At 48.8% G+C, this 24,234-nt stretch overlaps 9 non-coding genes and 3 pseudogenes across 9 annotated transcripts; all 12 read right to left on the bottom strand.

The window, feature by feature from the left end:
* Positions 1–6,485: 6,485 nt before the first annotated feature.
* LOC142292619 (U2 spliceosomal RNA) lies at positions 6,486–6,702 on the bottom strand (annotated as a pseudogene).
* Positions 6,703–8,360: 1,658 nt separating this feature from the next.
* LOC142293207 (U2 spliceosomal RNA) lies at positions 8,361–8,554 on the bottom strand. Its single transcript, XR_012751192.1, has one exon. It is a non-coding gene; the product is annotated as a U2 spliceosomal RNA (small nuclear RNA).
* A 685-nt stretch (positions 8,555–9,239) lies between these two features.
* LOC142292679 (U2 spliceosomal RNA) lies at positions 9,240–9,403 on the bottom strand (annotated as a pseudogene).
* Positions 9,404–10,806: 1,403 nt separating this feature from the next.
* LOC142292462 (U2 spliceosomal RNA) lies at positions 10,807–11,015 on the bottom strand (annotated as a pseudogene).
* Positions 11,016–12,586: 1,571 nt separating this feature from the next.
* Positions 12,587–12,771, bottom strand: LOC142292509 (U2 spliceosomal RNA). The gene has a single exon (XR_012750663.1). It is a non-coding gene; the product is annotated as a U2 spliceosomal RNA (small nuclear RNA).
* A 1,600-nt stretch (positions 12,772–14,371) lies between these two features.
* Positions 14,372–14,562, bottom strand: LOC142292897 (U2 spliceosomal RNA). Its single transcript, XR_012750914.1, has one exon. It is a non-coding gene; the product is annotated as a U2 spliceosomal RNA (small nuclear RNA).
* A 1,404-nt stretch (positions 14,563–15,966) lies between these two features.
* On the bottom strand, positions 15,967–16,157 carry LOC142292898 (U2 spliceosomal RNA). The gene has a single exon (XR_012750915.1). It is a non-coding gene; the product is annotated as a U2 spliceosomal RNA (small nuclear RNA).
* Positions 16,158–17,560: 1,403 nt separating this feature from the next.
* LOC142293103 (U2 spliceosomal RNA) lies at positions 17,561–17,751 on the bottom strand. The gene has a single exon (XR_012751112.1). It is a non-coding gene; the product is annotated as a U2 spliceosomal RNA (small nuclear RNA).
* Positions 17,752–19,154: 1,403 nt separating this feature from the next.
* LOC142292899 (U2 spliceosomal RNA) lies at positions 19,155–19,345 on the bottom strand. The gene has a single exon (XR_012750916.1). It is a non-coding gene; the product is annotated as a U2 spliceosomal RNA (small nuclear RNA).
* A 1,402-nt stretch (positions 19,346–20,747) lies between these two features.
* Positions 20,748–20,938, bottom strand: LOC142292900 (U2 spliceosomal RNA). Its single transcript, XR_012750917.1, has one exon. It is a non-coding gene; the product is annotated as a U2 spliceosomal RNA (small nuclear RNA).
* A 1,403-nt stretch (positions 20,939–22,341) lies between these two features.
* On the bottom strand, positions 22,342–22,532 carry LOC142292901 (U2 spliceosomal RNA). Its single transcript, XR_012750918.1, has one exon. It is a non-coding gene; the product is annotated as a U2 spliceosomal RNA (small nuclear RNA).
* Positions 22,533–23,936: 1,404 nt separating this feature from the next.
* On the bottom strand, positions 23,937–24,127 carry LOC142292902 (U2 spliceosomal RNA). Its single transcript, XR_012750919.1, has one exon. It is a non-coding gene; the product is annotated as a U2 spliceosomal RNA (small nuclear RNA).
* Positions 24,128–24,234: the final 107 nt, after the last annotated feature.

Genomic DNA, 24,234 nt, shown 5'->3' on the forward strand with positions numbered 1-24,234 from the left:
CTCTCTTGACTCGCAGAGTTCGGCGAACGCAGTCACATACGAAGGAGGATCGCAGGAGGGTGGGGATATCGGGTACGCCCTTCCCACCCTTGCGAGGATCCTTGTACATGATGCTCCGCTTTACTCTGTCCATCTTGGATCCCCAGACAAAACGAAACACCGTCCTGGTAATGGCCCTGCACACGGTGGCAAGGGGGGGCCAGGCCTGGGCCGTGTACTGCAGCACGGGCAGTACCTCGTTACGCAGGACCAGTGCTTTGCCCTCACAGGTGAGGCGTCTGAGGCTCCACAGACCGATCCGTTGGGTGATCTTGGTCAAGCGTTCCTCCCAGGACTTGAGGGCTGCTCCTTCCTTCCCGAACCAGACTCCAAGAACCTTGATGAAATCCGGCTGGATGCTGAAAGGGAAGGGGGCGGAAGAGGCCGGCTGCCAGTCCCCGAAGAGCATGGCTTCCGACTTCCCGCAGTTGACTTTGGCTCCCGAAGCCCGTCCGAAGGTCTCACAGGTCTGGACGAGGGTGTCGACTGAGCGCCGGTCCGCGCAGAAGACGGTCACGTCGTCCATGTAGAGCGAGCACTTGACCTCGAAGCGTTCTGGTCCTGGTGCGGTGATCCCTCTGATCTCTCCATTCCGCCGGATAGCCTCTGCAAAGAGTTCTATAACACAAACAAAAAGAAGAGGTGACAGAGGACAGCCTTGTCTGACCCCTGAGAGGACCGGGAAGGGGTCAGTCTTCCAGCCGTTCACCAACACCGAGCTGTGAATATCAAAATACATTAGTTGGACATACAAGCAAAACATGTTACCCAAACCTAACCTGTGCAGAGCTTTGCCCAGGAACTCATGGGAAACACGGTCGAAGGCCTTTTCCTGATCCAACGAGATCAGGGCTGCGTGCACCCGGCGGGCTTTGATGTACTCGACCGTGTCCCGCATGAGAGCCAGGCTGTCTGCGATGCGACGTCCGGGGATGCTGCAGGTCTGATCCGGGTGGATGATCCGTCCGATAACAGTCTTCAATCTCGTTGCCATCGTCTTGGCCAGGATCTTGTAGTCGACGTTCAGAAGGGTGATGGGACGCCAATTCTTCAGGTCGCACCTCTCTCCTTTACGCTTGTACAGGATCGTGACCATTCCTTCCCTCAGAGATGGAGGCATTCTGCCCTCCACCACCATCTCCTCATACAGCCCTAACAGGTCCGGACAGATTAGGTCTCCCAGCGCTACATAGAGCTCTGCTGGGAGGCCGTCACTGCCCGGTGTCCTGCCAGAACTAAAGGATTTGGCGGCCGAGAGCAGCTCGTCCACCGTCAGAGGAACATCCATGGCCGCCGCGTCTGCAGGGTCAAGATGGTTAGTGATACCTGACAGGAACTTATCGGCGGCCTCGGGGTCAGTAGTCTTGCGGGCGTAGAGTTCGCTGTAGAAGTCGCTGACGACCTTCATCACGTTCTCTTTCCCGCGTCGCATGTTTCCACTCTCGTCTCGTAGTTCATTCATGGGCGTGTGACCGGCGTGGAGTTTCCTGAAAAAGAACGAGTTACATTTCTCACCCTTCTCCAGGTTCTCCACTTTGGAACGGAAGACAATTCGCTCGGACTCCTCCTCGAAGTGCCTTTTCAGGCTCCTCTTAGTCTCCTCCAGCTCCTCTCTCACGTCCCAGCCGCATCGAAGAAGGTCCTGCAGGGAACGCAGCTCACGCTGGAGTCTCCTGAAGTCCCTCCTCTTCAGGCACGCCTGTTGTTGACTCTTTGCCTGAAAGAAGAAACGGAACTCGAGTTTAACGTATTCCCACCAGTCAGAAACAGACTGGAAGCCCGCCTTGTAGGCCCGCCACGTGGAGTAGGCAGCTCTAAGCTCCTCCAGAATCTCACCCTTTTCCAGCAGAGAGCAGTTCAGCTTCCAGGAGCCCGGGCCAATGGGGAAGCCCTGGCCCAGCACACCTTGAAAGTGAATGGCTCTGTGGTCAGAGAAGAAGCAGGGGACCATCGAGTGCCCACTCCGCCCAACCGCCCGAGAGGTAAACACAAAGTCAATCCTGGAACGCAGCGAGCCATCGGATCGGCACCATGAATAGTTCACGGATCCGTGTCCGATGGAGCCAACAACGTCCACAAGAGAGGCTTCGGTCACCATCTCAATGAGCAGTTTGGATGTGACGTCCAACTTGGCAGCCGTTCCAGAACTGCGTCCATCCTCCTCAATCGGGCAGTTGAAATCCCCGGCCATCACTACCGTCCTGGCGGTAGCGAGCTGAGGGCGCAGGGCTTGGAGGAGCTCCAGTCGATCGCTCTTCACAGGAGAAGCATACACATTGATGAACCTGACAGGTTCTCCCGCCCAGGTGCCATCCACGAGCAGTAACCTGCCGCAGACGATTTCCTGAACAGAGTCCAATGTGAAGGCGCTTCCCCTGATCAGCACGGCGACCCCCGCGGACCTACAGTCGCCCCCGCCAGACCAGTAGGATGGGCCATGGGTCCACTCCCTGGCCAGATGGTTGAAGGACCTAGAGGAGGGAAGGGAGCATTCCTGCAGGAAAAATACATCACTAGACTGAGTGTTAAGGAACGCAAAAATTGTCTGACGTCGGAACTTGTCTCTGATGCTCCTAACATTAATGGAAAAGATGTTAATGTTAGCAGTCATTGGAGGAAAGAGAAAGTTAGAGCAGGCGGTGTGCCTTAGTTACCACTCCGGTCGGGCGGTTCTTCCTCTTTGGCACCTGCTGGTAAGGGTATCTCCAGCAGACCCTCTTCTGCTAGCTGATCAAGCAGGGATGGTGCCTCAGTGGCTTCCGACTCCTCCATTTCTTCTTCGGCCACAAGGGACTCCACCATCTGCTCCAACACGTCCGGTTCTGGGAGGAGGCCATCCTCCTCTTCCTGGGGTGGGTTAAGGTCCACAATGAACAGCTTGGAAGGTTCTGCGACAGGACTATCTTCCACCTTCCTTTTCCTTTGGCCTGTACCTGAGGAGACAAGAGCTGGAAAATCCTCCTCGGTGAAAAGTGCAAGAGTGCTGAGGCCCTCTGCTCTCATGGTCTGGGGAGGGAGAGTGGGCTTTGGGGGGGGGGTGAGGAGACCAGCTGAGGAGTAGGGAAATGAGGTGGAGGTAGTGGAATCCTCAGTAGGGTTGGCCGGGGGGGGAGGGGTTTGGACAGGGGTGACAGGGGGGGGGACCAGGGAGGGGGCAGCAGTTTTCTTACCCTTCTTTTCCCTGGACTCCGTGGCTGCTGGGGCATCGGCTGGAGCCACGGTCGCCGGGTTCTTGGCCGCCTTGTCCTTGGCCTCTGTGGCCTTGGTCGTAGCTGCCTTGGTCGACGAAGCTGTGACTACCCGATACTGGGTCGCCGCGGCAACCCTTGCCCAGGATTTCTCCCGCTGTGGGCAGTCCTTGTAAAGGTGGTCCGCCTGTCCACATAGGTTGCAAGTCTTCTTCTTTGGGCAGTCCTTGGAGCTGTGTCCTGTCACCCGGCAAACCCTGCAGGCGTCCTCCTTGCAGGTCTTCATCGAATGCCCTTTCCCACCACATTTCCTGCAGTTGTGTGGCATGTCCGGGTAGTAGATGAGACCATAGGAGTTTCCCAGAGAGAATGTCGGGGGCAGGTGCTGGAGACCATCCTCGGATGCTGGTTCCCTGTAGAGTCGAACGGTTACTGACCACTTACCCGTCCAGAATCCGTTGCCGTTAAGGATGTGGGATGGCTCCCTCACCACTGTGCAGAGACGTCCCAGGAACGTGGAGATGTCTCTTCCTGGGGTGTGCGGGTTCCGCATGGAGACCGTGATCCTCTTCTCATCCCTCTGTATAGGACAGGATCCTAAAAAAGAATGAAAAGGGGAGTCCGGCATCGCTGCGTTCATCGCCTCCCAGTATCTCCTGCAGGCATTCACCGTGGCAAAGGTTACCAGAAAAATGCCAGTCATGAAGGTCTGGACACTCAGGGTTTCCGCCCTGGAGAAGCCCTGATCCAGAATCATCTTCTTGCAGAACATGTCGCTGGACATGTCCGGCAACCTACCATCCACCGCCTTTAGCTTCAGGGCGACCGTCTGCCGCATCCAAGGCTCCAGGGTTGGAGCCTTTTCAGGCGGCGTCCGGGCTCCCTCCGGCTGGCTGGCGTCGGAGGTAGGGGCCTCTTGGGCCGAAGAAGCCTCTGGATGAGCCTTCCTGGAGGTCCCTGGGTCCTGAGCCTTCCTGGCTGCCTTCTCTGGCTTGCTTGCCATGGCTGGTTCCTGCTTGAGTTCCCGGAGCTGGATCTTGGATTCTTCTCCGGGTGTCTTCTCCCGCTGTGTTCCTCCTCGAAGTTCCTCTGGTCTCCCCAAGTCTTCTCCGAGCCTTCGTCTTCTTGCTTCTTTCTGCCAAGCTCTTCTTCCGTCCGATCTCCCTCTTTCGGTCTCGGCTGGGCTTCGGAGCTTGTCTCCCTGATCGTATCTCGTCAAGTGTAGCTAGCTCAGTTTGTTCTGATAAGAACAGATTTTTGATTTAATGAAGCTTTCCAAAGCACCACAAAAAATGCATGACCGAAGTCACACCAAAAACAGTGCAAAGGCTAGGATTCGTGTGGACCCCACCGTGAGGAGAGGGTCCCCAAAAATCAACCCCGTCCCTCCGAGCCAGAAGGCCACAGCAAGGGTCAGGGATCTTCGGTGCTCCCCCAAGCCGAAGCCTGGTTGAGCCTTGTCGTTGCTCCCAGCGTCCACCCAGGCATCTTACCCAAGTGGAGTAGAGAGCTACTAGTTGTTGGTTTCGCAGTCGAAACTGCCCGGACCGTCAACCGGTGTTGGTTTCTCAGCCCAAGGCTAACCGGACCTCCAACCGGGTGTTGGTTTCTCAGCCGAAGCTGACCCAGACCTCCAACCGGGTGTTGGTTTCTCAGCCGAAGCTGACCCAGACCTCCAACCGGGTGTTAGTTTCTCAGCCCAAAGCTGACCAGACCTCCGACCGGGATTGTAAAAATTTCCCTTCCTAGCCAGAAGGCCGGGATAGGGTAATATGCTCAAAAAGTATGAAAAGGCAAGGTACGGTGTGCTACAGAGCCCAAGGCTTGCCGGGGTCCCAAGCCAGCAAGCTCAGACTCACTCCAGGGTCGTCAGTCCTGGGGCACGTTGTACCATAGCCCCCCACCCTTACTCAGTCTAATAGCCTCGATCCTGGTAGGGCCATGTTTTCCTCTAGATGAATATACTATCCACCCAGAGTACTAGCAAGCGCAACCTTCCAGTGTGCATTGTATCATTGTACTAAGGTGGCCTGGAGCTTAAACCACCTCTTCGAACAACACTACACTTGATCTTAGCCAAAAGGCCGAGAAGCGATAACCAGAATTGGTTTGGGCCTCGAGTGGCACCCTGGCCTATGCCGGACACATGTTAGGGAGAGAGAGTGAGAGGGAGACAAACCCACGCCTACAGAAGACATTTTGTCACCCAAGCCAACCCTTGAAAAGGCTGCTTTGCACAGCAAAAACACGAAGAATGGTGCGTTTTGCAGCCGCCGCCCATTGCAATGAATCTGAATAACTCCTCCTTTTGGGCACAAGCACCTCCCCTGCCCCTTGCAGTCTTTCCAATTCATGATACAAAAAGACGGACAGGACAGGTCGCCTGACTTTCCGTCACTGCCACCCTTTGCCATCCTTACCTGTAGAAAGCCCTTTCATCATCCCCAAACCCTAATCTTTTCCCTTCACTTCCCAGCCCCCAAACCCTGCCCTCTGAACCCTTCTCACCCCCCGCATCCCTTGTCCTGTCATCCCCCTACCATCCGGGAAAAAAACGGCTTGACCCCTCCTTCCACTAGCCCACCTCCCACCCAAAGAGCAATTTCTGCTGCGCAGCTAGCTTTCTAGGCAGCAGCGCTATTGTGATGTCATCGGGGGGGCATTGTGACAAGCCGCCAGTGTTCCGTCTCTTCATGTTGTGCACTGTTCAAACGGAAAATACATCAACAGGCAGGCTACAGAAAAGCTTACTAACAAAGGTTAGAGAGGGGCTTTCTCAGAGGGCTTTTTACAGTTTGTCTATTCCCAATTAGCCGGTTTAGTATACTTAATGAAAGTACTAATTCTTTCATAGGCCGCCCATTCTTAGTATTTGACGTTCCTTATATTGTGGTATTAGGCTGCGCAGCAGGTTGCAACACACCTGTGGTCACTGCAGCAGCAGCAGCAGCAGCAATAGAATCCACTTTGTCCAAAAGGGATCTATTCCATTCAATTGCACATGATCTAGATTAGCCTGAGAACAAGATACTGCATGGGACATAGCAGAGTTGGTGAAGTTGAGTGGTGATGAGTTTGCCATTTGGATGAATAAAGCAAGTAAAAAGTGTGAAAGATAAAAAGCAAAAGGAGTTTGAAGTGTGAAAAGTGAATGGGCCAAATTGAGGTGCATATGAAGTTGTATGCTTTCTTTCAATTCATTAATCGGGCTAATATGAATCAGGTGAATCGAGTTCTGCTTTTGGAAACTGGGTTAAGAAGGGGTGCACCGCTCCTGGAGGTACTGCAATACCAGGTCAATGCGTGGAGTGGACAGAGCAAGCTCTTTTTCCATCTCCCTGTTCTAAAAATCCATTTAATATATGGTCCCCAGATAGGGGACGTATCAGATATTAAACTGATAAGAACAGATTTTTTTTTTTTTTTTTTAAGTTGGCTATCCCATCAGGGACAATCCGATCATACCAAAATCGGTCCATCGAGTTTGGATGACAAGTCACCCAATATTTACATAATTGCCCGTAAGGCACGCCGGTCACCGCACAAAAGCAACAGTGCCGCGGGTGATCGCCTCCCGAGCCCGGGAACCAACCAGCACAAGGGGACGTAAGCACCAGAAGGCGCAATAATCCCCGAGGCCGGCGGTTGTGCAAGCCTGGGCCCCTCCCAGCCAAGACCAAGGAAAACCCAATGAAGGGACTACACTTGATCTTAGCCAAAAGGCCGAGAAGCGATAACCAGAATTGGTTTGGGCCTCGAGTGGCACCCTGGCCTATGCCGGACACATCTTAGGGAGAGAGAGTGAGGGGAGACAAACCCACACCTACAGAAGACATTTTGTCACCCAAGCCAACCCTTGAAAAGGCTGCTTTGCAAAAACAAGAAGAATGGTGCGTTTTGCAGCCGCCGCCCACTGCAATGAATCTGAATAACTCCTCCTTTTGGGCGCAAGCAACTCCCCTCCCCCTTGCAGTCTTTCCAATTCATGATACATAAAGACGGACAGGACAGGTCGCCTGACTTCCCGTCACTGCCACCCTTTGCCATCCTTACCCGTAGAAAGCCCTTTCATCATCCCCAAACCCTAATCTTTTCCCTTTCCTTCCCAGCCCCCAAACCCTGCCCTCTGTACCCTTCTCACCACCCGCATCCCTTCTCCTATCATCCCCCTACCACCCGGAAAAAAAAAAAAAAAAAAAAAGCTTGCCCCCTCCTTCCACTAGCCCACCTCCCACCCAAAGAGAAACTCCTGCTGCGCAGCTAGCTTTCTAGGCAGCAGCGCTATTGTGATGTCAGCGGGGGGCATTGTGACAAGCCGCCAGTGTTCCGTCTCTTCATGTTGTGCACTGTTCAAACGGAAAATACATCAACAGGCAGACTACAGAAAAGCTTACTAACAAAGGTTAGAGAGGGGCTTTCTCAGAGGGCTTTTTACAGTTTGTCTATTCCCAATTAGCCGTTTAAGTATACTTAATGAAAGTACTAATTCTTTCATAGGCCGCCCATTCTTAGTATTTGACGTTCCTTATATTGCGGTATCAGGCTTCACAGCAGGTTGCAAATCATTCATCACCCATGACTGTCCCCAATTGTGCTCAGAAGCTAAATGTCTCTCATGACCTCTCTTTTAGAATGTCCAAGAGCAAGCAAACTCTTCCTCCAGGAGGGGGAGCCAACAGATCACTGAAGCCATCATCATTGCTCAAAGAAAACACCAAAAACCAATGCATGATAGGAATAAACAGGTAACTTTATTTGGAGTGGAAGCGGAGAGATCGCACCAGATGCCAATTCTAGATCTTATCACACCTGTGGTCACTGCAGCAGCAGGTGAATCCACTTTGTCCAAAAGGGATCTATTCCATTCAATTGCAAATGATCTAGATAAGACAGAGGACAAGATACTGCAGCACGGGACATAGCCGAGTTGGTCAGGTTGAGTGGTGATGAGTTTGCTATTTGGATGAATAAAGAAAGTAAAAAGTGTGAAAGATAAAAAACAAAAGGAGGAAGTGTGAAAAGTGAATGGGCCAAATTGAGGTGCATATGAAGACGTATGCTTTCTTCCAATTCATTAAATCGGGCTAATATGAATCAGGTGAATTGAGTTCTGCTTTTGGAAACTGGGTTAAGAAGGGGTGCACCGGTCCTGGAGGTACTGCAATACCAGGTCAATGCGTGGAGTGGACAGAGCAAGCTCTTTTTCCATCTCCCTGTTCTAAAAATCCATTTAATATATGGTCCCCAGATAGGGGACGTATCAGATATTAAACTGATAAGAACAGATTTTTTGATTTAATGAAGCTTTCCAAAGCACCACAAAAAATGCATGACCGAAGTCACACCAAAAACAGTGCAAAGGCTAGGATTCGTGTGGACCCCACCGTGAGGAGAGGGTCCCCAAAAATCAACCCCGTCCCTCCGAGCCAGAAGGCCACAGCAAGGGTCAGGGATCTTCGGTGCTCCCCCAAGCCGAAGCCTGGTTGAGCCTTGTCGTTGCTCCCAGCGTCCACCCAGGCATCTTACCCAAGTGGAGTAGAGAGCTACTAGTTGTTGGTTTCGCAGCCGAAACTGCCCGGACCGTCAACCGGTGTTGGTTTCTCAGCCCAAGGCTAACCGGACCTCCAACCGGGTGTTGGTTTCTCAGCCGAAGCTGACCCAGACCTCCAACCGGGTGTTGGTTTCTCAGCCGAAGCTGACCCGGACCTCCAACCGGGTGTTAGTTTCTCAGCCCAAAGCTGACCAGACCTCCGACCGGGATTATAAAAATTTCCCTTCCTAGCCAGAAGGCCGGGATAGGGTAATATGCTCAAAAAGTATGAAAAGGCAAGGTACGGTGTGCTACAGAGCCCAAGGCTTGCCGGGGTCCCAAGCCAGCAAGCTCAGACTCACTCCAGGGTCGTCAGTCCTGGGGCACGTTGTACCATAGCCACCCACCCTTACTCAGTCTAATAGCCTCGATCCTGGTAGGGCCATGTTTTCCTCTAGATGAATATACTATCCACCCAGAGTACTAGCAAGCGCAACCTTCCAGTGTGCATTGTATCATTGTACTAAGGTGGCCTGGAGCTTAAACCACCTCTTCGAACAACACTACACTTGATCTTAGCCAAAAGGCCGAGAAGCGATAAGAACAGATACTACACTTGATCTTAGCCAAAAGGCCGAGAAGCGATAACCAGAATTGGTTTGGGCCTCGAGTGGCACCCTGGCCTATGCCGGACACATCTTAGGGAGAGAGAGTGAGGGGAGACAAACCCACACCTACAGAAGACATTTTGTCACCCAAGCCAACCCTTGAAAAGGCTGCTTTGCAGAGCAAAAACAAGAAGAATGGTGCGTTTTGCAGCCGCCGCCCACTGCAATGAATCTGAATAACTCCTCCTTTTGGGCGCAAGCAACTCCCCTCCCCCTTGCAGTCTTTCCAATTCATGATACATAAAGACGGACAGGACAGGTCGCCTGACTTCCCGTCACTGCCACCCTTTGCCATCCTTACCCGTAGAAAGCCCTTTCATCATCCCCAAACCCTAATCTTTTCCCTTTCCTTCCCAGCCCCCAAACCCTGCCCTCTGTACCCTTCTCACCACCCGCATCCCTTCTCCTATCATCCCCCTACCACCCGGGAAAAAAAAAAAAAAAAAAAAGCTTGCCCCCTCCTTCCACTAGCCCACCTCCCACCCAAAGAGAAACTTCTGCTGCGCAGCTAGCTTTCTAGGCAGCAGCGCTATTGTGATGTCAGCGGGGGGCATTGTGACAAGCCGCCAGTGTTCCGTCTCTTCATGTTGTGCACTGTTCAAACGGAAAATACATCAACAGGCAGACTACAGAAAAGCTTACTAACAAAGGTTAGAGAGGGGCTTTCTCAGAGGGCTTTTTACAGTTTGTCTATTCCCAATTAGCCGTTTAAGTATACTTAATGAAAGTACTAATTCTTTCATAGGCCGCCCATTCTTAGTATTTGACGTTCCTTATATTGCGGTATCAGGCTTCACAGCAGGTTGCAAATCATTCATCACCCATGACTGTCCCCAATTGTGCTCAGAAGCTAAATGTCTCTCATGACCTCTCTTTTAGAATGTCCAAGAGCAAGCAAACTCTTCCTCCAGGAGGGGGAGCCAACAGATCACTGAAGCCATCATCATTGCTCAAAGAAAACACCAAAAACCAATGCATGATAGGAATAAACAGGTAACTTTATTTGGAGTGGAAGCGGAGAGATCGCACCAGATGCCAATTCTAGATCTTATCACACCTGTGGTCACTGCAGCAGCAGGTGAATCCACTTTGTCCAAAAGGGATCTATTCCATTCAATTGCAAATGATCTAGATAAGACAGAGGACAAGATACTGCAGCACGGGACATAGCCGAGTTGGTCAGGTTGAGTGGTGATGAGTTTGCTATTTGGATGAATAAAGAAAGTAAAAAGTGTGAAAGATAAAAAACAAAAGGAGGAAGTGTGAAAAGTGAATGGGCCAAATTGAGGTGCATATGAAGACGTATGCTTTCTTCCAATTCATTAAATCGGGCTAATATGAATCAGGTGAATTGAGTTCTGCTTTTGGAAACTGGGTTAAGAAGGGGTGCACCGGTCCTGGAGGTACTGCAATACCAGGTCAATGCGTGGAGTGGACAGAGCAAGCTCTTTTTCCATCTCCCTGTTCTAAAAATCCATTTAATATATGGTCCCCAGATAGGGGACGTATCAGATATTAAACTGATAAGAACAGATTTTTTTTTTTTTTTTTTTTTTTTTTGAAGGATGAGTTTGAAAACAAAAAAGTGACCGCCTCTCGTTGCCCAGGTAACTGTCCGTCACAAGAGGGCTACGACATCCTACGATGCACACTTCCCCAAGGCCAGCAGGTGTGCAATACCCTGGCACCTTTCAGCACCAACCAAGGTAGTACCCTCCCAAACTACACTTGATCTTAGCCAAAAGGCCGAGAAGCGATAACCAGAATTGGTTTGGGCCTCGAGTGGCACCCTGGCCTATGCCGGACACATCTTAGGGAGAGAGAGTGAGGGGAGACAAACCCACACCTACAGAAGACATTTTGTCACCCAAGCCAACCCTTGAAAAGGCTGCTTTGCAGAGCAAAAACAAGAAGAATGGTGCGTTTTGCAGCCGCCGCCCACTGCAATGAATCTGAATAACTCCTCCTTTTGGGCGCAAGCAACTCCCCTCCCCCTTGCAGTCTTTCCAATTCATGATACATAAAGACGGACAGGACAGGTCGCCTGACTTCCCGTCACTGCCACCCTTTGCCATCCTTACCCGTAGAAAGCCCTTTCATCATCCCCAAACCCTAATCTTTTCCCTTTCCTTCCCAGCCCCCAAACCCTGCCCTCTGTACCCTTCTCACCACCCGCATCCCTTCTCCTATCATCCCCCTACCACCCGGGAAAAAAAAAAAAAAAAAAAAGCTTGCCCCCTCCTTCCACTAGCCCACCTCCCACCCAAAGAGAAACTTCTGCTGCGCAGCTAGCTTTCTAGGCCGCAGCGCTATTGTGATGTCAGCGGGGGGCATTGTGACAAGCCGCCAGTGTTCCGTCTCTTCATGTTGTGCACTGTTCAAACGGAAAATACATCAACAGGCAGACTACAGAAAAGCTTACTAACAAAGGTTAGAGAGGGGCTTTCTCAGAGGGCTTTTTACAGTTTGTCTATTCCCAATTAGCCGTTTAAGTATACTTAATGAAAGTACTAATTCTTTCATAGGCCGCCCATTCTTAGTATTTGACGTTCCTTATATTGCGGTATCAGGCTTCACAGCAGGTTGCAAATCATTCATCACCCATGACTGTCCCCAATTGTGCTCAGAAGCTAAATGTCTCTCATGACCTCTCTTTTAGAATGTCCAAGAGCAAGCAAACTCTTCCTCCAGGAGGGGGAGCCAACAGATCACTGAAGCCATCATCATTGCTCAAAGAAAACACCAAAAACCAATGCATGATAGGAATAAACAGGTAACTTTATTTGGAGTGGAAGCGGAGAGATCGCACCAGATGCCAATTCTAGATCTTATCACACCTGTGGTCACTGCAGCAGCAGGTGAATCCACTTTGTCCAAAAGGGATCTATTCCATTCAATTGCAAATGATCTAGATAAGACAGAGGACAAGATACTGCAGCACGGGACATAGCCGAGTTGGTCAGGTTGAGTGGTGATGAGTTTGCTATTTGGATGAATAAAGAAAGTAAAAAGTGTGAAAGATAAAAAACAAAAGGAGGAAGTGTGAAAAGTGAATGGGCCAAATTGAGGTGCATATGAAGACGTATGCTTTCTTCCAATTCATTAAATCGGGCTAATATGAATCAGGTGAATTGAGTTCTGCTTTTGGAAACTGGGTTAAGAAGGGGTGCACCGGTCCTGGAGGTACTGCAATACCAGGTCAATGCGTGGAGTGGACAGAGCAAGCTCTTTTTCCATCTCCCTGTTCTAAAAATCCATTTAATATATGGTCCCCAGATAGGGGACGTATCAGATATTAAACTGATAAGAACAGATGAGATTACATCCGCAAATTTCAGAAAACGGTCATCGGCCACCACACAAAAGCGCAGTGCCGCAGGTGATCGCCTCCCGAGCCCAGGAACCACCAGCCATAAGGGGACGTAAGCACCAAAAGGCGCAACAATCCCCGAGGCCGGCGGTTGTGCAAGCCCGGGCCCCTCCCAGCCAAGACCAAGGCAAACCCAATGAAGGGACTACACTTGATCTTAGCCAAAAGGCCGAGAAGCGATAACCAGAATTGGTTTGGGCCTCGAGTGGCACCCTGGCCTATGCCGGACACATCTTAGGGAGAGAGAGTGAGGGGAGACAAACCCACACCTACAGAAGACATTTTGTCACCCAAGCCAACCCTTGAAAAGGCTGCTTTGCAGAGCAAAAACAAGAAGAATGGTGCGTTTTGCAGCCGCCGCCCACTGCAATGAATCTGAATAACTCCTCCTTTTGGGCGCAAGCAACTCCCCTCCCCCTTGCAGTCTTTCCAATTCATGATACATAAAGACGGACAGGACAGGTCGCCTGACTTCCCGTCACTGCCACCCTTTGCCATCCTTACCCGTAGAAAGCCCTTTCATCATCCCCAAACCCTAATCTTTTCCCTTTCCTTCCCAGCCCCCAAACCCTGCCCTCTGTACCCTTCTCACCACCCGCATCCCTTCTCCTATCATCCCCCTACCACCCGGGAAAAAAAAAAAAGCTTGCCCCCTCCTTCCACTAGCCCACCTCCCACCCAAAGAGAAACTTCTGCTGCGCAGCTAGCTTTCTAGGCAGCAGCGCTATTGTGATGTCAGCGGGGGGCATTGTGACAAGCCGCCAGTGTTCCGTCTCTTCATGTTGTGCACTGTTCAAACGGAAAATACATCAACAGGCAGACTACAGAAAAGCTTACTAACAAAGGTTAGAGAGGGGCTTTCTCAGAGGGCTTTTTACAGTTTGTCTATTCCCAATTAGCCGTTTAAGTATACTTAATGAAAGTACTAATTCTTTCATAGGCCGCCCATTCTTAGTATTTGACGTTCCTTATATTGCGGTATCAGGCTTCACAGCAGGTTGCAAATCATTCATCACCCATGACTGTCCCCAATTGTGCTCAGAAGCTAAATGTCTCTCATGACCTCTCTTTTAGAATGTCCAAGAGCAAGCAAACTCTTCCTCCAGGAGGGGGAGCCAACAGATCACTGAAGCCATCATCATTGCTCAAAGAAAACACCAAAAACCAATGCATGATAGGAATAAACAGGTAACTTTATTTGGAGTGGAAGCGGAGAGATCGCACCAGATGCCAATTCTAGATCTTATCACACCTGTGGTCACTGCAGCAGCAGGTGAATCCACTTTGTCCAAAAGGGATCTATTCCATTCAATTGCAAATGATCTAGATAAGACAGAGGACAAGATACTGCAGCATGGGACATAGCCGAGTTGGTCAGGTTGAGTGGTGATGAGTTTGCTATTTGGATGAATAAAGAAAGTAAAAAGTGTGAAAGATAAAAAACAAAAGGAGGAAGTGTGAAAAGTGAATGGGCCAAATTGAGGTGCATATGAAGACGTATGCTTTCTTCCAATTCATTAAATCGGGCTAATATGAATCAGGTGAATTGAGTTCTGCTTTTGGAAACTGGGTTAAGAAGGGGTGCACCGGTCCTGGAGGTACTGCAATACCAGGTCAATGCGTGGAGTGGACAGAGCAAGCTCTTTTTCCATCTCCCTGTTCTAAAAATCCATTTAATATATGGTCCCCAGATAGGGGACGTATCAGATATTAAACTGATAAGAACAGATACTACACTTGATCTTAGCCAAAAGGCCGAGAAGCGATAACCAGAATTGGTTTGGGCCTCGAGTGGCACCCTGGCCTATGCCGGACACATCTTAGGGAGAGAGAGTGAGGGGAGACAAACCCACACCTACAGAAGACATTTTGTCACCCAAGCCAACCCTTGAAAAGGCTGCTTTGCAGAGCAAAAACAAGAAGAATGGTGCGTTTTGCAGCCGCCGCCCACTGCAATGAATCTGAATAACTCCTCCTTTTGGGCGCAAGCAACTCCCCTCCCCCTTGCAGTCTTTCCAATTCATGATACATAAAGACGGACAGGACAGGTCGCCTGACTTCCCGTCACTGCCACCCTTTGCCATCCTTACCCGTAGAAAGCCCTTTCATCATCCCCAAACCCTAATCTTTTCCCTTTCCTTCCCAGCCCCCAAACCCTGCCCTCTGTACCCTTCTCACCACCCGCATCCCTTCTCCTATCATCCCCCTACCACCCGGGAAAAAAAAAAAAAAAAAAAAAGCTTGCCCCCTCCTTCCACTAGCCCACCTCCCACCCAAAGAGAAACTTCTGCTGCGCAGCTAGCTTTCTAGGCAGCAGCGCTATTGTGATGTCAGCGGGGGGCATTGTGACAAGCCGCCAGTGTTCCGTCTCTTCATGTTGTGCACTGTTCAAACGGAAAATACATCAACAGGCAGACTACAGAAAAGCTTACTAACAAAGGTTAGAGAGGGGCTTTCTCAGAGGGCTTTTTACAGTTTGTCTATTCCCAATTAGCCGTTTAAGTATACTTAATGAAAGTACTAATTCTTTCATAGGCCGCCCATTCTTAGTATTTGACGTTCCTTATATTGCGGTATCAGGCTTCACAGCAGGTTGCAAATCATTCATCACCCATGACTGTCCCCAATTGTGCTCAGAAGCTAAATGTCTCTCATGACCTCTCTTTTAGAATGTCCAAGAGCAAGCAAACTCTTCCTCCAGGAGGGGGAGCCAACAGATCACTGAAGCCATCATCATTGCTCAAAGAAAACACCAAAAACCAATGCATGATAGGAATAAACAGGTAACTTTATTTGGAGTGGAAGCGGAGAGATCGCACCAGATGCCAATTCTAGATCTTATCACACCTGTGGTCACTGCAGCAGCAGGTGAATCCACTTTGTCCAAAAGGGATCTATTCCATTCAATTGCAAATGATCTAGATAAGACAGAGGACAAGATACTGCAGCACGGGACATAGCCGAGTTGGTCAGGTTGAGTGGTGATGAGTTTGCTATTTGGATGAATAAAGAAAGTAAAAAGTGTGAAAGATAAAAAACAAAAGGAGGAAGTGTGAAAAGTGAATGGGCCAAATTGAGGTGCATATGAAGACGTATGCTTTCTTCCAATTCATTAAATCGGGCTAATATGAATCAGGTGAATTGAGTTCTGCTTTTGGAAACTGGGTTAAGAAGGGGTGCACCGGTCCTGGAGGTACTGCAATACCAGGTCAATGCGTGGAGTGGACAGAGCAAGCTCTTTTTCCATCTCCCTGTTCTAAAAATCCATTTAATATATGGTCCCCAGATAGGGGACGTATCAGATATTAAACTGATAAGAACAGATACTACACTTGATCTTAGCCAAAAGGCCGAGAAGCGATAACCAGAATTGGTTTGGGCCTCGAGTGGCACCCTGGCCTATGCCGGACACATCTTAGGGAGAGAGAGTGAGGGGAGACAAACCCACACCTACAGAAGACATTTTGTCACCCAAGCCAACCCTTGAAAAGGCTGCTTTGCAGAGCAAAAACAAGAAGAATGGTGCGTTTTGCAGCCGCCGCCCACTGCAATGAATCTGAATAACTCCTCCTTTTGGGCGCAAGCAACTCCCCTCCCCCTTGCAGTCTTTCCAATTCATGATACATAAAGACGGACAGGACAGGTCGCCTGACTTCCCGTCACTGCCACCCTTTGCCATCCTTACCCGTAGAAAGCCCTTTCATCATCCCCAAACCCTAATCTTTTCCCTTTCCTTCCCAGCCCCCAAACCCTGCCCTCTGTACCCTTCTCACCACCCGCATCCCTTCTCCTATCATCCCCCTACCACCCGGGAAAAAAAAAAAAAAAAAAAAGCTTGCCCCCTCCTTCCACTAGCCCACCTCCCACCCAAAGAGAAACTTCTGCTGCGCAGCTAGCTTTCTAGGCAGCAGCGCTATTGTGATGTCAGCGGGGGGCATTGTGACAAGCCGCCAGTGTTCCGTCTCTTCATGTTGTGCACTGTTCAAACGGAAAATACATCAACAGGCAGACTACAGAAAAGCTTACTAACAAAGGTTAGAGAGGGGCTTTCTCAGAGGGCTTTTTACAGTTTGTCTATTCCCAATTAGCCGTTTAAGTATACTTAATGAAAGTACTAATTCTTTCATAGGCCGCCCATTCTTAGTATTTGACGTTCCTTATATTGCGGTATCAGGCTTCACAGCAGGTTGCAAATCATTCATCACCCATGACTGTCCCCAATTGTGCTCAGAAGCTAAATGTCTCTCATGACCTCTCTTTTAGAATGTCCAAGAGCAAGCAAACTCTTCCTCCAGGAGGGGGAGCCAACAGATCACTGAAGCCATCATCATTGCTCAAAGAAAACACCAAAAACCAATGCATGATAGGAATAAACAGGTAACTTTATTTGGAGTGGAAGCGGAGAGATCGCACCAGATGCCAATTCTAGATCTTATCACACCTGTGGTCACTGCAGCAGCAGGTGAATCCACTTTGTCCAAAAGGGATCTATTCCATTCAATTGCAAATGATCTAGATAAGACAGAGGACAAGATACTGCAGCACGGGACATAGCCGAGTTGGTCAGGTTGAGTGGTGATGAGTTTGCTATTTGGATGAATAAAGAAAGTAAAAAGTGTGAAAGATAAAAAACAAAAGGAGGAAGTGTGAAAAGTGAATGGGCCAAATTGAGGTGCATATGAAGACGTATGCTTTCTTCCAATTCATTAAATCGGGCTAATATGAATCAGGTGAATTGAGTTCTGCTTTTGGAAACTGGGTTAAGAAGGGGTGCACCGGTCCTGGAGGTACTGCAATACCAGGTCAATGCGTGGAGTGGACAGAGCAAGCTCTTTTTCCATCTCCCTGTTCTAAAAATCCATTTAATATATGGTCCCCAGATAGGGGACGTATCAGATATTAAACTGATAAGCACAGATACTACACTTGATCTTAGCCAAAAGGCCGAGAAGCGATAACCAGAATTGGTTTGGGCCTCGAGTGGCACCCTGGCCTATGCCGGACACATCTTAGGGAGAGAGAGTGAGGGGAGACAAACCCACACCTACAGAAGACATTTTGTCACCCAAGCCAACCCTTGAAAAGGCTGCTTTGCAGAGCAAAAACAAGAAGAATGGTGCGTTTTGCAGCCGCCGCCCACTGCAATGAATCTGAATAACTCCTCCTTTTGGGCGCAAGCAACTCCCCTCCCCCTTGCAGTCTTTCCAATTCATGATACATAAAGACGGACAGGACAGGTCGCCTGACTTCCCGTCACTGCCACCCTTTGCCATCCTTACCCGTAGAAAGCCCTTTCATCATCCCCAAACCCTAATCTTTTCCCTTTCCTTCCCAGCCCCCAAACCCTGCCCTCTGTACCCTTCTCACCACCCGCATCCCTTCTCCTATCATCCCCCTACCACCCGGGAAAAAAAAAAAAAAAAAAAAGCTTGCCCCCTCCTTCCACTAGCCCACCTCCCACCCAAAGAGAAACTTCTGCTGCGCAGCTAGCTTTCTAGGCAGCAGCGCTATTGTGATGTCAGCGGGGGGCATTGTGACAAGCCGCCAGTGTTCCGTCTCTTCATGTTGTGCACTGTTCAAACGGAAAATACATCAACAGGCAGACTACAGAAAAGCTTACTAACAAAGGTTAGAGAGGGGCTTTCTCAGAGGGCTTTTTACAGTTTGTCTATTCCCAATTAGCCGTTTAAGTATACTTAATGAAAGTACTAATTCTTTCATAGGCCGCCCATTCTTAGTATTTGACGTTCCTTATATTGCGGTATCAGGCTTCACAGCAGGTTGCAAATCATTCATCACCCATGACTGTCCCCAATTGTGCTCAGAAGCTAAATGTCTCTCATGACCTCTCTTTTAGAATGTCCAAGAGCAAGCAAACTCTTCCTCCAGGAGGGGGAGCCAACAGATCACTGAAGCCATCATCATTGCTCAAAGAAAACACCAAAAACCAATGCATGATAGGAATAAACAGGTAACTTTATTTGGAGTGGAAGCGGAGAGATCGCACCAGATGCCAATTCTAGATCTTATCACACCTGTGGTCACTGCAGCAGCAGGTGAATCCACTTTGTCCAAAAGGGATCTATTCCATTCAATTGCAAATGATCTAGATAAGACAGAGGACAAGATACTGCAGCACGGGACATAGCCGAGTTGGTCAGGTTGAGTGGTGATGAGTTTGCTATTTGGATGAATAAAGAAAGTAAAAAGTGTGAAAGATAAAAAACAAAAGGAGGAAGTGTGAAAAGTGAATGGGCCAAATTGAGGTGCATATGAAGACGTATGCTTTCTTCCAATTCATTAAATCGGGCTAATATGAATCAGGTGAATTGAGTTCTGCTTTTGGAAACTGGGTTAAGAAGGGGTGCACCGGTCCTGGAGGTACTGCAATACCAGGTCAATGCGTGGAGTGGACAGAGCAAGCTCTTTTTCCATCTCCCTGTTCTAAAAATCCATTTAATATATGGTCCCCAGATAGGGGACGTATCAGATATTAAACTGATAAGAACAGATACTACACTTGATCTTAGCCAAAAGGCCGAGAAGCGATAACCAGAATTGGTTTGGGCCTCGAGTGGCACCCTGGCCTATGCCGGACACATCTTAGGGAGAGAGAGTGAGGGGAGACAAACCCACACCTACAGAAGACATTTTGTCACCCAAGTCAACCCTTGAAAAGGCTGCTTTGCAGAGCAAAAACAAGAAGAATGGTGCGTTTTGCAGCCGCCGCCCACTGCAATGAATCTGAATAACTCCTCCTTTTGGGCGCAAGCAACTCCCCTCCCCCTTGCAGTCTTTCCAATTCATGATACATAAAGACGGACAGGACAGGTCGCCTGACTTCCCGTCACTGCCACCCTTTGCCATCCTTACCCGTAGAAAGCCCTTTCATCATCCCCAAACCCTAATCTTTTCCCTTTCCTTCCCAGCCCCCAAACCCTGCCCTCTGTACCCTTCTCACCACCCGCATCCCTTCTCCTATCATCCCCCTACCACCCGGGAAAAAAAAAAAAAAAAAAAGCTTGCCCCCTCCTTCCACTAGCCCACCTCCCACCCAAAGAGAAACTTCTGCTGCGCAGCTAGCTTTCTAGGCAGCAGCGCTATTGTGATGTCAGCGGGGGGCATTGTGACAAGCCGCCAGTGTTCCGTCTCTTCATGTTGTGCACTGTTCAAACGGAAAATACATCAACAGGCAGACTACAGAAAAGCTTACTAACAAAGGTTAGAGAGGGGCTTTCTCAGAGGGCTTTTTACAGTTTGTCTATTCCCAATTAGCCGTTTAAGTATACTTAATGAAAGTACTAATTCTTTCATAGGCCGCCCATTCTTAGTATTTGACGTTCCTTATATTGCGGTATCAGGCTTCACAGCAGGTTGCAAATCATTCATCACCCATGACTGTCCCCAATTGTGCTCAGAAGCTAAATGTCTCTCATGACCTCTCTTTTAGAATGTCCAAGAGCAAGCAAACTCTTCCTCCAGGAGGGGGAGCCAACAGATCACTGAAGCCATCATCATTGCTCAAAGAAAACACCAAAAACCAATGCATGATAGGAATAAACAGGTAACTTTATTTGGAGTGGAAGCGGAGAGATCGCACCAGATGCCAATTCTAGATCTTATCACACCTGTGGTCACTGCAGCAGCAGGTGAATCCACTTTGTCCAAAAGGGATCTATTCCATTCAATTGCAAATGATCTAGATAAGACAGAGGACAAGATACTGCAGCACGGGACATAGTCGAGTTGGTCAGGTTGAGTGGTGATGAGTTTGCTATTTGGATGAATAAAGAAAGTAAAAAGTGTGAAAGATAAAAAACAAAAGGAGGAAGTGTGAAAAGTGAATGGGCCAAATTGAGGTGCATATGAAGACGTATGCTTTCTTCCAATTCATTAAATCGGGCTAATATGAATCAGGTGAATTGAGTTCTGCTTTTGGAAACTGGGTTAAGAAGGGGTGCACCGGTCCTGGAGGTACTGCAATACCAGGTCAATGCGTGGAGTGGACAGAGCAAGCTCTTTTTCCATCTCCCTGTTCTAAAAATCCATTTAATATATGGTCCCCAGATAGGGGACGTATCAGATATTAAACTGATAAGAACAGATACTACACTTGATCTTAGCCAAAAGGCCGAGAAGCGATAACCAGAATTGGTTTGGGCCTCGAGTGGCACCCTGGCCTATGCCGGACACATCTTAGGGAGAGAGAGTGAGGGGAGACAAACCCACACCTACAGAAGACATTTTGTCACCCAAGCCAACCCTTGAAAAGGCTGCTTTGCAGAGCAAAAACAAGAAGAATGGTGCGTTTTGCAGCCGCCGCCCACTGCAATGAATCTGAATAACTCCTCCTTTTGGGCGCAAGCAACTCCCCTCCCCCTTGCAGTCTTTCCAATTCATGATACATAAAGACGGACAGGACAGGTCGCCTGACTTCCCGTCACTGCCACCCTTTGCCATCCTTACCCGTAGAAAGCCCTTTCATCATCCCCAAACCCTAATCTTTTCCCTTTCCTTCCCAGCCCCCAAACCCTGCCCTCTGTACCCTTCTCACCACCCGCATCCCTTCTCCTATCATCCCCCTACCACCCGGGAAAAAAAAAAAAAAAAAAAAGCTTGCCCCCTCCTTCCACTAGCCCACCTCCCACCCAAAGAGAAACTTCTGCTGCGCAGCTAGCTTTCTAGGCAGCAGCGCTATTGTGATGTCAGCGGGGGGCATTGTGACAAGCCGCCAGTGTTCCGTCTCTTCATGTTGTGCACTGTTCAAACGGAAAATACATCAACAGGCAGACTACAGAAAAGCTTACTAACAAAGGTTAGAGAGGGGCTTTCTCAGAGGGCTTTTTACAGTTTGTCTATTCCCAATTAGCCGTTTAAGTATACTTAATGAAAGTACTAATTCTTTCATAGGCCGCCCATTCTTAGTATTTGACGTTCCTTATATTGCGGTATCAGGCTTCACAGCAGGTTGCAAATCATTCATCACCCATGACTGTCCCCAATTGTGCTCAGAAGCTAAATGTCTCTCATGACCTCTCTTTTAGAATGTCCAAGAGCAAGCAAACTCTTCCTCCAGGAGGGGGAGCCAACAGATCACTGAAGCCATCATCATTGCTCAAAGAAAACACCAAAAACCAATGCATGATAGGAATAAACAGGTAACTTTATTTGGAGTGGAAGCGGAGAGATCGCACCAGATGCCAATTCTAGATCTTATCACACCTGTGGTCACTGCAGCAGCAGGTGAATCCACTTTGTCCAAAAGGGATCTATTCCATTCAATTGCAAATGATCTAGATAAGACAGAGGACAAGATACTGCAGCACGGGACATAGCCGAGTTGGTCAGGTTGAGTGGTGATGAGTTTGCTATTTGGATGAATAAAGAAAGTAAAAAGTGTGAAAGATAAAAAACAAAAGGAGGAAGTGTGAAAAGTGAATGGGCCAAATTGAGGTGCATATGAAGACGTATGCTTTCTTCCAATTCATTAAATCGGGCTAATATGAATCAGGTGAATTGAGTTCTGCTTTTGGAAACTGGGTTAAGAAGGGGTGCACCGGTCCTGGAGGTACTGCAATACCAGGTCAATGCGTGGAGTGGACAGAGCAAGCTCTTTTTCCATCTCCCTGTTCTAAAAATCCATTTAATATATGGTCCCCAGATAGGGGACGTATCAGATATTAAACTGATAAGAACAGATACTACACTTGATCTTAGCCAAAAGGCCGAGAAGCGATAACCAGAATTGGTTTGGGCCTCGAGTGGCACCCTGGCCTATGCCGGACACATCTTAGGGAGAGAGAGTGAGGGGAGACAAACCCACACCTACAGAAGACATTTTGTCACCCAAGCCAACCCTTGAAAAGGCTGCTTTGCAGAGCAAAAACAAGAAGAATGGTGCGTTTTGCAGCCGCCGCCCACTGCAATGAATCTGAATAACTCCTCCTTTTGGGCGCAAGCAACTCCCCTCCCCCTTGCAGTCTTTCCAATTCATGATACATAAAGACGGACAGGACAGGTCGCCTGACTTCCCGTCACTGCCACCCTTTGCCATCCTTACCCGTAGAAAGCCCTTTCATCATCCCCAAACCCTAATCTTTTCCCTTTCCTTCCCAGCCCCCAAACCCTGCCCTCTGTACCCTTCTCACCACCCGCATCCCTTCTCCTATCATCCCCCTACCACCCGGGAAAAAAAAAAAAAAAAAAAAAGCTTGCCCCCTCCTTCCACTAGCCCACCTCCCACCCAAAGAGAAACTTCTGCTGCGCAGCTAGCTTTCTAGGCAGCAGCGCTATTGTGATGTCAGCGGGGGGCATTGTGACAAGCCGCCAGTGTTCCGTCTCTTCATGTTGTGCACTGTTCAAACGGAAAATACATCAACAGGCAGACTACAGAAAAGCTTACTAACAAAGGTTAGAGAGGGGCTTTCTCAGAGGGCTTTTTACAGTTTGTCTATTCCCAATTAGCCGTTTAAGTATACTTAATGAAAGTACTAATTCTTTCATAGGCCGCCCATTCTTAGTATTTGACGTTCCTTATATTGCGGTATCAGGCTTCACAGCAGGTTGCAAATCATTCATCACCCATGACTGTCCCCAATTGTGCTCAGAAGCTAAATGTCTCTCATGACCTCTCTTTTAGAATGTCCAAGAGCAAGCAAACTCTTCCTCCAGGAGGGGGAGCCAACAGATCACTGAAGCCATCATCATTGCTCAAAGAAAACACCAAAAACCAATGCATGATAGGAATAAACAGGTAACTTTATTTGGAGTGGAAGCGGAGAGATCGCACCAGATGCCAATTCTAGATCTTATCACACCTGTGGTCACTGCAGCAGCAGGTGAATCCACTTTGTCCAAAAGGGATCTATTCCATTCAATTGCAAATGATCTAGATAAGACAGAGGACAAGATACTGCAGCACGGGACATAGCCGAGTTGGTCAGGTTGAGTGGTGATGAGTTTGCTATTTGGATGAATAAAGAAAGTAAAAAGTGTGAAAGATAAAAAACAAAAGGAGGAAGTGTGAAAAGTGAATGGGCCAAATTGAGGTGCATATGAAGACGTATGCTTTCTTCCAATTCATTAAATCGGGCTAATATGAATCAGGTGAATTGAGTTCTGCTTTTGGAAACTGGGTTAAGAAGGGGTGCACCGGTCCTGGAGGTACTGCAATACCAGGTCAATGCGTGGAGTGGACAGAGCAAGCTCTTTTTCCATCTCCCTGTTCTAAAAATCCATTTAATATATGGTCCCCAGATAGGGGACGTATCAGATATTAAACTGATAAGAACAGATACTACACTTGATCTTAGCCAAAAGGCCGAGAAGCGATAACCAGAATTGGTTTGGGCCTCGAGTGGCACCCTGGCCTATGCCGGACACATCTTAGGGAGAGAGAGTGAGGGGAGACAAACCCACACCTACAGAAGACATTTTGTC

Source organism: Anomaloglossus baeobatrachus, chromosome 2 (genome assembly GCF_048569485.1).
Source record: "Anomaloglossus baeobatrachus isolate aAnoBae1 chromosome 2, aAnoBae1.hap1, whole genome shotgun sequence".
Classification (NCBI taxonomy): Eukaryota; Metazoa; Chordata; class Amphibia; order Anura; family Aromobatidae; genus Anomaloglossus; species Anomaloglossus baeobatrachus.